The sequence below is a fragment of the Pteropus vampyrus genome, unplaced genomic scaffold (assembly GCF_000151845.1).
Source record: "Pteropus vampyrus isolate Shadow unplaced genomic scaffold, Pvam_2.0 Scaffold461, whole genome shotgun sequence".
NCBI lineage: Eukaryota > Metazoa > Chordata > Mammalia > Chiroptera > Pteropodidae > Pteropus > Pteropus vampyrus.
Window position 1 is genome coordinate 222,395 of NW_011889242.1, and position 12,436 is coordinate 234,830.

A 12,436-nucleotide genomic window follows, 5' to 3' on the forward strand; every position below is an offset into this window, starting at 1 on the left:
TGTGAAATCCGGCGTCACCCCAGCAGCATGGGGAGGGCGTCCTCGGTTCTTCCCCACTGATTCAGCAAAGAATTACAGGTTGGCAAGATTTAGAAAAAGTAAGATTTGTTGAAAGTACAGTTTCAAAAGGAGACGGGCTACACTAAGGAAGACTGATAGCCTGTGGAATTTGGGACGTGAAAAAATAAAAGAGTACACTCCAAGGGAGGAGCGGGTTTTCGGCAAAGAGGGCTGTCACAACACAGAAATGAGAAGGTCTGTTTGGGCCGTGATGGGAAGTCCTAGATGATCCATGTGTGACGTCACCTTGACTGACTGTTGGCTGCTATATAACACTGCCTACTGTGCATGTGCTTACCCAGAATTCAGTCTGTTATAATTAGATTAATGAACCTGCAGAGGTAGGCATGATATTATAATGATGGTATAATGAGGCTGAAGTTATGGGCAGGTTAGGGTAGTACTTCCTGCGCACATATTTATGGCTGGTTAAGCAGTAGCTTTTATGGCCTTTGTGCTCTAGGATTTGGGGTAATTTGTAACCCTAAAGGGGAAGGTGTTTCTGGGAGGTCCTTTAGGAAGGTCTTTAAGGGAGGTTTCTATAGGTATAGAGCTGGGCCTTTGCTCCTTTCCGGTCATGCCTCCCTAACTACCTAACACCAGTACTTGGGATTTCTACCTTTAACAATAACTGTCTACTCTAGACTTAAGGATCTGCAACTGGAAAATTGGGTGGAGTACCAATAAAAATTGCATTCCACTTTCACTTAACCCATTTCCTGTTTAGAAAAAAACAGTGCAGCTTGCTTCCAGCGTTAATTTAATTTTATATAAACGCGCTCTTTGAGAATGAAGCAAATATGACTGGTTTTCAATGTGAAAAAATAAAAACTTCTTGGAGTTATTTCTAAACAGAACTTGTCTCTAATCCTAGTGTAACAGATGTATACATAAATCGGATTCATCAAATGAATCTTCGGCTAACGACAGTTTGAGAACGATGTTAACATCACTCATAGGAATGCTGTGTTTTTTAGGATTTGACATTTTCAACGATCTAGAATTACTATATTTTGTAAATGGAAATACTACTAAAAAAAAAATGCTATAAATAGAATGATGTCACTTGTTTCCAAAGACTATCAATATACTAGAGCGATGCGAAAATAATAAAGTGAGATATTTTATGGCAAACTTTGGGGGTAATGTTAGCACTAATCCACGAGTTATCTCGGGGTAAATGCTGTAGCCGCAAGCTCCACCGAAAAATATTCTTTGGACAAACGGGAAATGAGTTAATTCAGTCCATTGTGGTACTTACAAAGAGAGCACCTTGCTTGTAACAGTCCAAGAAAGTGTGCGCCTGGGATGGACTCTTGGTCATTGTGGAAGAGATGGAGCTGTCTCTAGGCTAACTTAGAGAGTTCACATACTGGATCTACTTTATCTCCAGTGCTTCAGGAGCAGCATCTTAATGCATTTTTATTAGCAGCAGCAGCAGCAGCTGGAGCAGGGATATATAACGTTATGAATTCAACAAAGCTATTTCCAGTTTAAATGGAGATGTACTACAAGAATGAGTGTTATTAAAAATACTGAGTGAAAAGAGCCTCAGTGTTGTATATACCTTACAATACTCTTTTTATAATATAGACAAAAGGATTGTGGTTGCCAATGGGGTATGCGGGAGGCAAAGGAGGACACAGGTTATTGTATGTTGTTTATCTTATGGTTCTTGTGATGGGTTCATAGGTGTTAAAATTTTTAACTTTAAAACTCTGCTATTTGGATAAATCCAAATGAGCTTGTAAATGATTCTAAGTTTACTCATCTGCAGAAAGGTAAGCAACATTTGAATTCATTGAATCAGGATTTGAGATCCTAAAGCAGAGGTGGGGCCCAGTAGCATTCTTTTGGCTACTCTTTGGTTCTTTCCTCAACATCTGAAGTTGTTAATTATACATTAGGACTTCAAAAACAACTTTTTAGTTCTTTCGCTCCCCAGGAATATTGTGTATTTTCAGTTGCTCTTGTTTGTCTAATTCTGGATGGGTAGGCAGAGAAGAGCATCTTCCACAAGAGCTGATAAGACCCAGAAGGGACAAATTCAGAGAGTAAAAGAAAACTGTACATGGCCCCTGCCATCCATAATGTACAAATGAGAAGATGAGAGAATACATATGATAACTGCCTAACACTTTAAAGGCACCCTGAAATTAAGAGCAAATAACTGTGATATGGTAAATGAGAACCATTGTTTATGCCTTCAGTTTTCTGTGATCCCAACCAAAGAGTGTAGATGGAAAGCACACATCTCTTCCCAGCAAAATAAAAAACAAAACTCAAAAGGTAGTGTACCAATGGTGGGTGAGTTGCCTCTTCACAAATGAAAGACAATGGTTCTTTGACTCAGATATAGAATTAACCAGTGTTAGGTGAACTTGACTCCTGGGGAGAACAAGAGAACATGGCTTCTGTTTCTGGAAAAGTTAAAGTCAATTATGAGGAGAAAAAGTAACATGAAAAGTGGAGAGCAACAAAAGATGATTTATGGATAAATGAAGCATTGTATACTGCTGAAGACATGGATGACAGTGGTCTGATAGGAAGCTGAAATCCTAGGTCTACATTTCTTCATTAGTGCCCTTCTTCTTGAGGCTGAGAGGCCAGTGTTGGTTCTGCAATAAAGTGTACTCCTTTATGTAATTAAATCACTAAATCCCTGCCCCTTCTTCAACCCAGAAATTCCTCCTGTGTGAAGATTCTTTGAAGCATAATGAGAAAGCCCAACCAAACTAGTGGAGATTGTTGTAGGGGAATTGGCTTTGCTAGGATGTAAATGTAGTAGCTTAGATTTCAAACTGCAAACAATACAGTAAGTCCTCACTTATCGAAGTTGACTTTGAGTAAGCTAAATGACACAGAATGAAACCAATTTTATTACGGGTTTAAGATATAAACAAGAGTTAAGTTCCTATGCCATCTCATCAATGTTATAATGAAATTACATTATTCAAGGATCTGTACTTAAATTTGACAGTAATGCTCTGGTTACATTTCCTTTTTCTGTTTGGAGAATGTTAAAAAATAATAATAAATGCAACCACTTTAAAATAGAGTTGGAGCTGCCATCCCAGAGCAACTGCTTTGCAAGTCGTATGCTTCAAACATTTGAAATGTTAAAATGGCAAAAGAACCTTTGGACTGGGCCTAAAGCAATCTTGTGCTCTGAAGAAATGCAAAGATAACAAGAAAGCAGTTAATGACTACTGGACTGAAAATTAAAAACATTGTTTTGAATTAACATCACTGTTAGCTTTTCTGCACTATGGAGATAGCTTTCTTCTATTGATGTAATTGTTCTCTTTCCCTTTCTCATAAATACCCCTTTGTCGCCTAATGGGAACATTATTTCGGATTCTGCCTAAATTAGTGCTTCCCGGAATAGTTATTCTTTTCGATATCAAAGAAATACTTGTTGCCCCTCACTCTGGAAAGGCCTTTTATCTTAATTATAAATTTCTCAGATCTGGTTGGTTGGCTTTAATTTTGCATTTTAAGTTTGAAATGTTACCAGGGCATTTGAGGGTAACATTTTGAGGTACACTCATCTCTTTCCCAGATTCCTCATTCAGAGCACATATAGAATTTATCTTGATAATAGTAAGGGATGTAATTGCCAGACCCATTTTGGGGTTTGTGATACACAAAAGAATGCAATAGAGAAAGAAAAGACATTAATTTTTTGTGTGTAGAGAGATTTCATATTTTTCAACTAAAACATTTTTTAAAAAACTAAAGAAATATATCAAAATATCAACATGCTTTCGATGAGATTCCTCCCACTCCGTATTGAACTCTTCACTATGGAAGAGTTCATACCATCTCCCCCATACCATCTCCCAACTTCAATATATGGTCAATCCCATTTTGAATATAGCCTCATCTGAATTTCACCCCCATCCCTGTAGTTTAAAATAATTTTTGGAGCTTTTCAAAATTCCTCTTGTAGAAATGTTAGGTGGTCAGGCAAGAATGACAGGAGCGAAGGCCCAGCTCTGTAACCACAGAAACTTTCCTTGAAGACCTTCCATAAGTACCTCTCAGAAATACTTCCCTTTTGGGGTTACAAATTACCCTAAATCCTAGAGCTCAAAGGCCATAAAAGTTGCTGGCTGGCTAAACCAGCCAAAACCGCATGTGCAGAAAGTACTGCCTTTAACTTCAGCCTCATTCTATCATCATTATAATCTCATGACTATGCCTGGAAGTTCATGAATCTAATTATAACAGATTGACTTCTGGGTAAGTATGTGCTCAACAGGCAACTGTCAGTCAAAGTGACCTCACATAATATCATCTAGGACCTCCCATCATGGCCCAAATATAAACAAACTTTCCCATTTCTGCGTTGTTACAGTTCCCACTCCTCCGTTTGGGGCCTACTGTCTTATCTCTTCACCTCTTAAATTCCACAGGGCTTCAGCCTTCCCTAGTGTGGCCCATTTCCTTCTAAAATGTACTTTCAATATATCTTACTTTTTCTAAATCTCACCAAACTGTAATTTTTTCTGCGTCAGTGGGGAAGAACCGAGGGACAACACTCAACACCACTGTCCTCTTCCTTCTCCCCAATGCCGCTAGGGCGATGCTGGATTTCACATCACCCCAGCAGTAACAGAAGGTGTTTCCATAAAAATGTAGGATGACCTCTGGCAAGTCCTACTGCACAATAAATATTTTTAGCAAATAGTAAAAATATTTATGTAATTGTATCTCACCTTATTCCAGAAAGGACTTCAAGCCATTTAAGACAAAAAGCAAAATCAAGGTGTCAGCAGGAGGTTAACATGCATACAGGGAGAAAGACATAAGGACAGGACAGAAAATGACCAGGAATAAAAGAATATGTATAGCAGCATAACATTGCAAGGACACTAAATGTGGGCCACGGGTTGGATTTTAAAGATTTACATGGGAACCTTGTTAATTTTATATCTCATAGTTTCTGTGAGATGGGAATTGACTAAATGATTAAAAGACTTAATGGGATTCTTGTTAATAAAAGGAATTTCCTGCATGAGTTCTTGGTAAATAGAAACTATCACAAGGGTTTATCTCTCATTAATGAGTTTTACAAATCAATAAGGAATAATGAACACCTCAAACATTTGGTATGTACGGAGGTAGAAACAAAAATCCTTTTTTTTTTTTTTTTTGTATCCAAAATGTGTTTATTGGGATGGTTCCTCACTCATCTTAATTCATGATGCTTTTAGTGCTGTTTCCTTCTGAAGGAGCATCCTTCTGTAAACCTTGCTTTTCCTCCACAGGACAGTGGAGCAGCCAACACGCAACACTACCGTTTGTGTATGGCTGAGGACAGTGGTGATTTTATCGCATCCTGGGCACTTCATCTCTATGAAATAGGAGTTGGGGGGTCTCCACCAGGCGCTTCTTCTTGTGTTTCCTCTTCTCTTCTGAAGAGGGATTGATGAGGTCCTTTGCGAGAGGCATATTCTCCTGGGGAGGTCATCACCGCTGGAAAGGCGAAACAAAAATCCTTTTAATATGAATGTTGAATCTCACTAATAAAGCCATATAACAATGCCTTATCATTTTTCACCTATTAAACTTTTGTTATTGTTTAAATATAGACTTCTATGTTGGTCAGGTTTGGGGGATCGAAATTGTTTCAAATTTTTTGGTAAGCAGTTGGACAGTATGCATGAAAAGCTTTTAAAACTGGATAAACTTTGATGTAGTAATTTCATTTCTAGAAATTTAAGGAAATAATTATGGGTATTTGAAAATATCTAAACAAGAATGTTCTTTAGAATATTGCTCATGAAAACGAAAGCTTAGAAATAATCCAGAGTTTAATACCATTTTAATGTGGAATGTCAGCAGGAAAAAACCCACAAATTTTAAATTTTGAAGAGGTTACTAGTGCCATGTTGGGAATCACTTAAGGTACTACAATAGAATTATAGCTTATGAAAGAAAATATAGTAAATCAATCATTTCTCTCATGCAGAAGAGGGACCTAACCTTTACCTTATTAAAAGAAAAATGAAAACCTTGTGTATACCTATCTGTACAAAACCTATTAAAAAATCTCTAAATCTGTCCAAGGGCTGTCTGGGCACAGCTGGAAGAGTCTGAGTAAGGAGATGTGGCACGTTCCCTATATTCTCACCTCACCACGCCCCTTAAAAATCGCCATTGTTATCACCGACCTGGCAATGGACGCCATATAGACTTTTAATTAGGAATATCTGAGAGTGACCAGGAAGGTCAGGACGGGAGCATGTCGCTCCAGGAGTTGCTCTGGACCCGGGACAGGTCAGCCCCTCGTGGCAGAGACCGGCCTTGTCCCACCTGCACGTGTGGGAGATGTCGCGTCTTGCACGGACTTTCTTAGGCTGTTCGCCGCTTCACTTTCGGAGCCCTAAGAAACTCCTCAATGAGAGGCAAGGCAGTTCTAGGGACAACAGGAACCTAAATAGAAGAGAGAAAAGAGGGCCATGCCATAGAATCGGAGTTGTTTTTTAAAATTTTTTTCTTTGTTTCTCACTATCTTCAAAATAAAGAAACCCTAAGGCGAGGCTAAACACACTTAAGATTTCAGTAAGATTTCGAGGCCGGAAAGCCGACCAAGCGACTTGGGCAAATTGTTATTTCTTCCTTACCGAAATAAGGGCTGTCTGGGCACACTAAATGTTTGTACTCCTTTCTTGAGATTGGGATGAGAATGCTAAGGATCATAAGAGACCTACGCCTAGTTTTATGCCTCAACATTTTTATTACTCCCGCAGTAATAACCTGCCTGTGGCTTTTTTCTTTTTGAGCCTGTTACCCAGCGACCCTGAAATCAACGCTTTGACTTACGTCACAGAAACGCTGCGCCTCTGTATATATTTTAGTGAAAAATCTAGAGCTGCTTTACAGGGTGTCAGGATGGCCGAGTGGTCTAAGGCGCCAGACTCAAGCTCTGCTTCCCGTTGGGGATTCTGGTCTCCGAATGGAGGCGTGGGTTCGAATCCCACTTCTGACACATCGTTTTCTTTTTATCCCCTCTATTGTACAAAACAAATATTTATATTGATCGGAGCAGTAACATAAACAACTTGCTCACAGAGTTAAAAATCGACTTAAAAAATTTTTCTCACAGAGACTTAACACCGAAAAGATTAAAAGCGGAAGCATCGCGGTATTTTTTGGAAGCCGAGAGATTTGGTGTAGACTCCTGATAAAGAGCGGATTACTAGAGGGTTACTTCTCTGAGGCATCGCGAGATTATCTGGAAACTGCGAGAAATGGAAACGCCTGTTTTTCTCTCCCGTTGTGCCGGAGGAGAAAGGGACGATGACCACGTTCCTCGCGGCTTCTCTGCTTGGCTCACTCACTGTGTCCCAGACCCAGGCCCTTCCCTGAACATTTCCTGTATCAGTCCCACTAATCCCACTCCCTTCTGTTTTATAGCAGTGCCGTCTTTAAAGAAATCCTACATTGATCTTGTGCTTTATTCTCCATGTTCAAACGTCTTGAAACTAGTTTTTAACACTTCCTCTGTAAATTGTGCACATTTGCACATTGGCATTTGATAATTATTGTTTCTTCTCCTCATTCAAAATTGAGTACCATTTCAACTTCTGAATAAAATGTAAAAGCTATACCTTCCTCCTCCAAATGTAGCCACCATCAAAATTTTATTGTATAGCATACTGTTTCATTTTTTCTGCATTCTCATTTATATATTTATAATGATTTTATTTGTTTGTTTGTTTTTCTACAGAAATGCGATCACACCAAACACGCCGTTCTCCGACAAATTTTTCACTTAATATATCTCAGGTCCTTTTCATGGGAACACGTTCTTTTTCCTTACAAATGGAGTATCGCAAATCATTCCACAGGATAAATATATCTACTTCATTTATCCACTTTTTTTTTTTTTGCAGTATTTCTAATTGTTATTCATCCAATAAATATTTAATTAATGCTTATCATGTGCCAGGGGATGCAACCCTGGGGGGTGTGGCAGTAAAAATATGAAATAAGATAGGATAGGATGGGATGGGATAGGATAGAATAAAAAATTAAACTAAATTTAAAAAGTATTAAAATAAGTTTCTGCCCTTTTGTTGCTTATATTCCAGTTAAATGACTTGGGTTCTGCCTTAGGAACACCACATTCCAAAATTTCCTTATATATCAGGAGAAGAATATAAATCCTGTATCTTGAGACTAAGTGTTTAAAGCCAGCTATTGAAGATTCATATATGCATGACCATATATTTCTCTATCATTATGGCCATTTATGACTGTAGTCATTTGATTACTGATTTTATCCTAATAGTTAAAGTGTAAGAGACTGGGTAGGTGAAAGAAAGTTGGCTTATTTGACAATAAAATTCTCAGGAAGCATTCGTCATGGACAAGATCCAATTGTTCCATTTGAGAGGTCACATTCTGAATTCAGATGGCTGGAACCAAATGGTTTCAAGTACTACCAAACAGGTTCAACTCCCTGGAGTTCCTAACTGTGGTTAAGTAAAATATGAAATGAAATATAAAAGCTTTAGGAGGGGAAATGATACCAATTCTCACAAGATTTTTATTATATTATTAAATACACAAATGTACAGTGCAATATATCATATGCATGCATATCCACTGCCCTCATAAACTCAATTTCAGGGTATAGACAAGTGTGTCTCTGAAGACTCTGGAAGAATTTGTAGTTTCTGCTGGGGAACTGGGTGAGTTGGAAAAAGACAGGAAGGTAGTATAAGGGAGAGGAGATAGCAGCTATTTTCCCAGAAGTTTCTAGAAGAAAAGGAAGCATGGATGCTATCATAAATGACTTTTCATGTAACTATCATATTGGAATTCAAAAGCTTAATTTTAAACATAATTACAAAATTTTTATAAAACTATTTTTAAGAGGAAATTTCCCCTTCTTGTTTCACTCACAAGTGCCTCTTGGAATTATTGAGAAGGTTATTCAGCCCTTCATCCACTCTCTTCTTTGCCATGTGAGTAAAAGTCTACAGGAGTTTACTTTCTTTGATCCACATTTCTTGTTTGGATGGCATTAATGTCGAACTTCACTTTTGTGGTATCCCTTAGCCCTTTGCACTGGTGGTTTTTAGGGGTATCTAGCAGCTTTACAGAGTTGCTAGGTGAGTATGTATACTGGGTTTTAGGTCTAGACATGGGGAAAAGGAGCAGAGAAAGCTCATTCTAGCTTCAGATCCAAACTGAGGTTCTTGTGCTATTCCACAAGAAAGAATTAAAGGGTAAGATAAACGGCTGGATGGTGCCAGGGTCCAGTGACCAGATTCTTGTCCTATTCCACAAGAAAGAATATGAGGGCAAGGAAAACAGCAAACAGGAAAATGCAAAATTTACTAAAGCGAAAGTACACACTCAAGATTGGGGGTGGCGGGGGGCAGTGCAAGCTTGAGAGATAAAGAGAGTGAATGCGTGTTTCTGAGAGTTTTTCCCAAGATGGCTGGTTATAAAAATTTTGTTTTTCCCAGAGGCAGAACCCAGGAAAACATAGTGCTGATGTAACCTCCTTGTTTCCTCCCAGTAGGCAGGCAGCTCGGTTCTTGTGTTTTCTTCCTCATATGGTGTTTCCGGAACTGTCATGGTTTCAGGTGCATGATGGGAGCTGAAATATTTGCGCTGGAGATGAGATCATAATGATATTATAATTAGCCAAAGGTCATGCCTTAGCCAAAGATGGCATCTAGGCTGGAAAAGATGGATCTTGGCTTATTTACTCCCTGCCAGGGCTAAAACTGGGGGAGGTCTGAAGAAAGGAAATATTTTCAGAGCCATATCCTGGAATGGGTGGGGGTTTCCCTTCACTGCCTGTCCTGCCTCAAAACTGACACAGGACAGGGCAAATTTCCCCAAGTTGCGGGGAGACCAAGCCCTGTGCCAAGAGAAGAAGAGTGTCCTTTGGCGGAGAGTGTGGAAAGAATTCAACACACACGCCAAAGTTAGAGTCAAAGGAAGGTTTATTAGAAAAGGGGTAACATTCCCCAGAGAGCATGGTCTCCTCTCAGAGGCAGAGAGTGAGAGAGACAGTGCGAGAGACAGAGAGAGAGAGACAGAGTAAAGGCACTGAGAGGAACTAAGAGGGACATGGAAAGACAGTCAGTAGGGCCGAGTGTTCAGGGAATTCAGTTTATATATCATTCTTTAGTTCCTGTGAGTTATACTTTAAAAGACTTTGTTAACACATTTCCCTTGATATAGATAAACAGTGAGGAAGGTGTATAGTATCTAGCATGAAAAGGTAAGAATGTGTAGACTGAAAGGCCTGCTGTCAGTTCCCAGCCTTTAATCCATGGGTTCCCTATGGTTTTAGCCATAGAGAATGAGTCTATTGGTTCTTGTTTCCCCTTCATAGGTGTGGGGAATGGGTTGTTAGCAATCCAAGCAGAAATCTTCCTTTGTTCTGCAGGTGTCCTCCTGGCCTGGCTGCAGCGCTGATCAGCATATTGCAGTCTGTGATTGTGGTTTGATTAACATTTTAATTCTCTTGCCTCCTCCCTACATTAAAACCATGTTCGGCAATTTACATATACCAGCTACAAAGCTGATATTTTTTTCTGCCACTGGTGTATATTCCTTAATTGTTACCAAATTGATAAAGGATTCTTGAAAAGTAAAATTATGACTTTCATATAAAAATAGAAATGAATGTGTCAAAGACTATTTAATTCATGAAATAATGTAACAACCAGAAAGACATTACAATTGGTTAAAAAAAAAAAAATCAAAGTACTACATATTTATAGACAATCTGGAATGCTGAAATAAATTTAGAAATAGATTTTTTTAAGTTGTCAATTTTCAGGACAACGATTGATTCCATTTTACTGGACACGATTTCTTTGTATTTCTGTGGATGAAAATGATTTGCATTGTTATAAGTTTCCTACAACTTAAAAAGTCATAAGATACCTCAAAATCAACGGAAGTTGCTCTATGGACTGAATATTTGTCACTTCCCCCCCCCAATTAACATGTTCAAACCTTAACCCTTAATGTGATGGCATTAGGAGATGGTGTCACCACTGGGGTGATGTGAAATCCGGGTAGGCCCAGTAGCATGGGCGAGGATGAGGAGGTGGATAGTGGAATATGGTGGATGGTGGCATGTGTTATTGTTCCTTGGTTCTGCTCCACCAACGCAGTAAAGAATTACAGGTTGGTGAGATTGAGAAAAAGTAAGATTTATTGAAAGTACATTTTGGAAGGAGACAGGCCCTGCTAAGGAAGGCTGCAGCCCTATGGAATTTAGGAGGTGATGTTGCAGGAAGCGACACCCAATGGAAGAAATTGGACACTCAGACAACTTTGTTGGGGGAAGGATAATTTATTGCCGGCAGAGTGTGTGAGGCTTTAACAGTACCAAAGCATGAGCTCTCTCTCCTTAGATTTCTTACAGCTTATATACCTCTGCAGTGTCATGCAAGGGGAACGTGATTCCTTTGTCTGAGGTTCTATGTGCACTTCATGACTCAGGATGGAGAGGGAGAGTTTCAGGTGGGGGTTGCAAGGAGGAAGGAATTCCTGGACCACCAGTCCTATCTATTTATCGATCGTTTTGTCTTGTAGGTATAACAAGAGTTTCCAGAAGACCATTCAGAGATCTACAGGATGTGGTTAATCTATAACCGGCTGAGTTAGTCATTTCTGCAAGCCCTTCCCTTTGCATTTCTCAGATGCTTCCTCTCTTAGTGAACATATAAGACAGTATACTCCAAAGGAAGGGGCGGGTTTCCAGCCAGGAACGCTGTAACAATGCAGAAATGAGAAAGTCTGGGCCGTGATGGGAGGTCCTAGATGACCTGTATGTGAAGTCACCTTGACTGACAGTTGGCTGCTATATGGCTCTTTGCCTACTGCGCATGTGCTTGCCCAGAAATCAGTCTGTTATAATTAGATTCATGAACTTCCAGGCAAGTCATGATGATAGAATGAGGCTGAAGTTAAAGGCAGTACTTTCTGCACATGCGGTTTTGGCTGGTTTAGCCAGCCAGCAACTTTTATGGCCTTTGAGCTCTAGGATTTAGGGTAATTTGTAACCCCAAAAGGGAGGTATTTCTGAGAGGTACTTATGGAAGGTCTTCAAGGAAAGTTTCTGTGGTTACAGAGCTGGGCCTTCGCTCCTGTCATTCTTGCCTGACCACCTAACATTTCTACAAGAGGAATTTTGAAAAGCTCCAAAAATTATTTTAAACTACAGGGATGGGGGTGAAATTCAGATGAGGCTATATTCAAAATGGGATTGACCATATATTGAAGTTGGGAGATGGTATGGGGGGGTAGGGTTCACTGTATATTTTCTTCATTTTTGTGTGCTTAAAAGTTTCCATAGTGAAGAGTTCAATATGGGGTGGGAGGAATC

At 39.3% G+C, this 12,436-nt stretch overlaps 1 non-coding gene and 1 pseudogene across 1 annotated transcript; one reads left to right on the forward strand and one right to left on the reverse strand.

Moving 5' to 3' along the window:
* Positions 1 to 5,202: 5,202 nt before the first annotated feature.
* Positions 5,203 to 6,824, reverse strand: LOC105306769 (annotated as a pseudogene).
* Positions 6,825 to 6,954: 130 nt separating this feature from the next.
* On the forward strand, positions 6,955 to 7,057 carry TRNAL-CAA. Its single transcript is given in 2 exon segments — positions 6,955 to 6,992; positions 7,012 to 7,057. It is a non-coding gene; the product is annotated as a tRNA-Leu (tRNA).
* Positions 7,058 to 12,436: the final 5,379 nt, after the last annotated feature.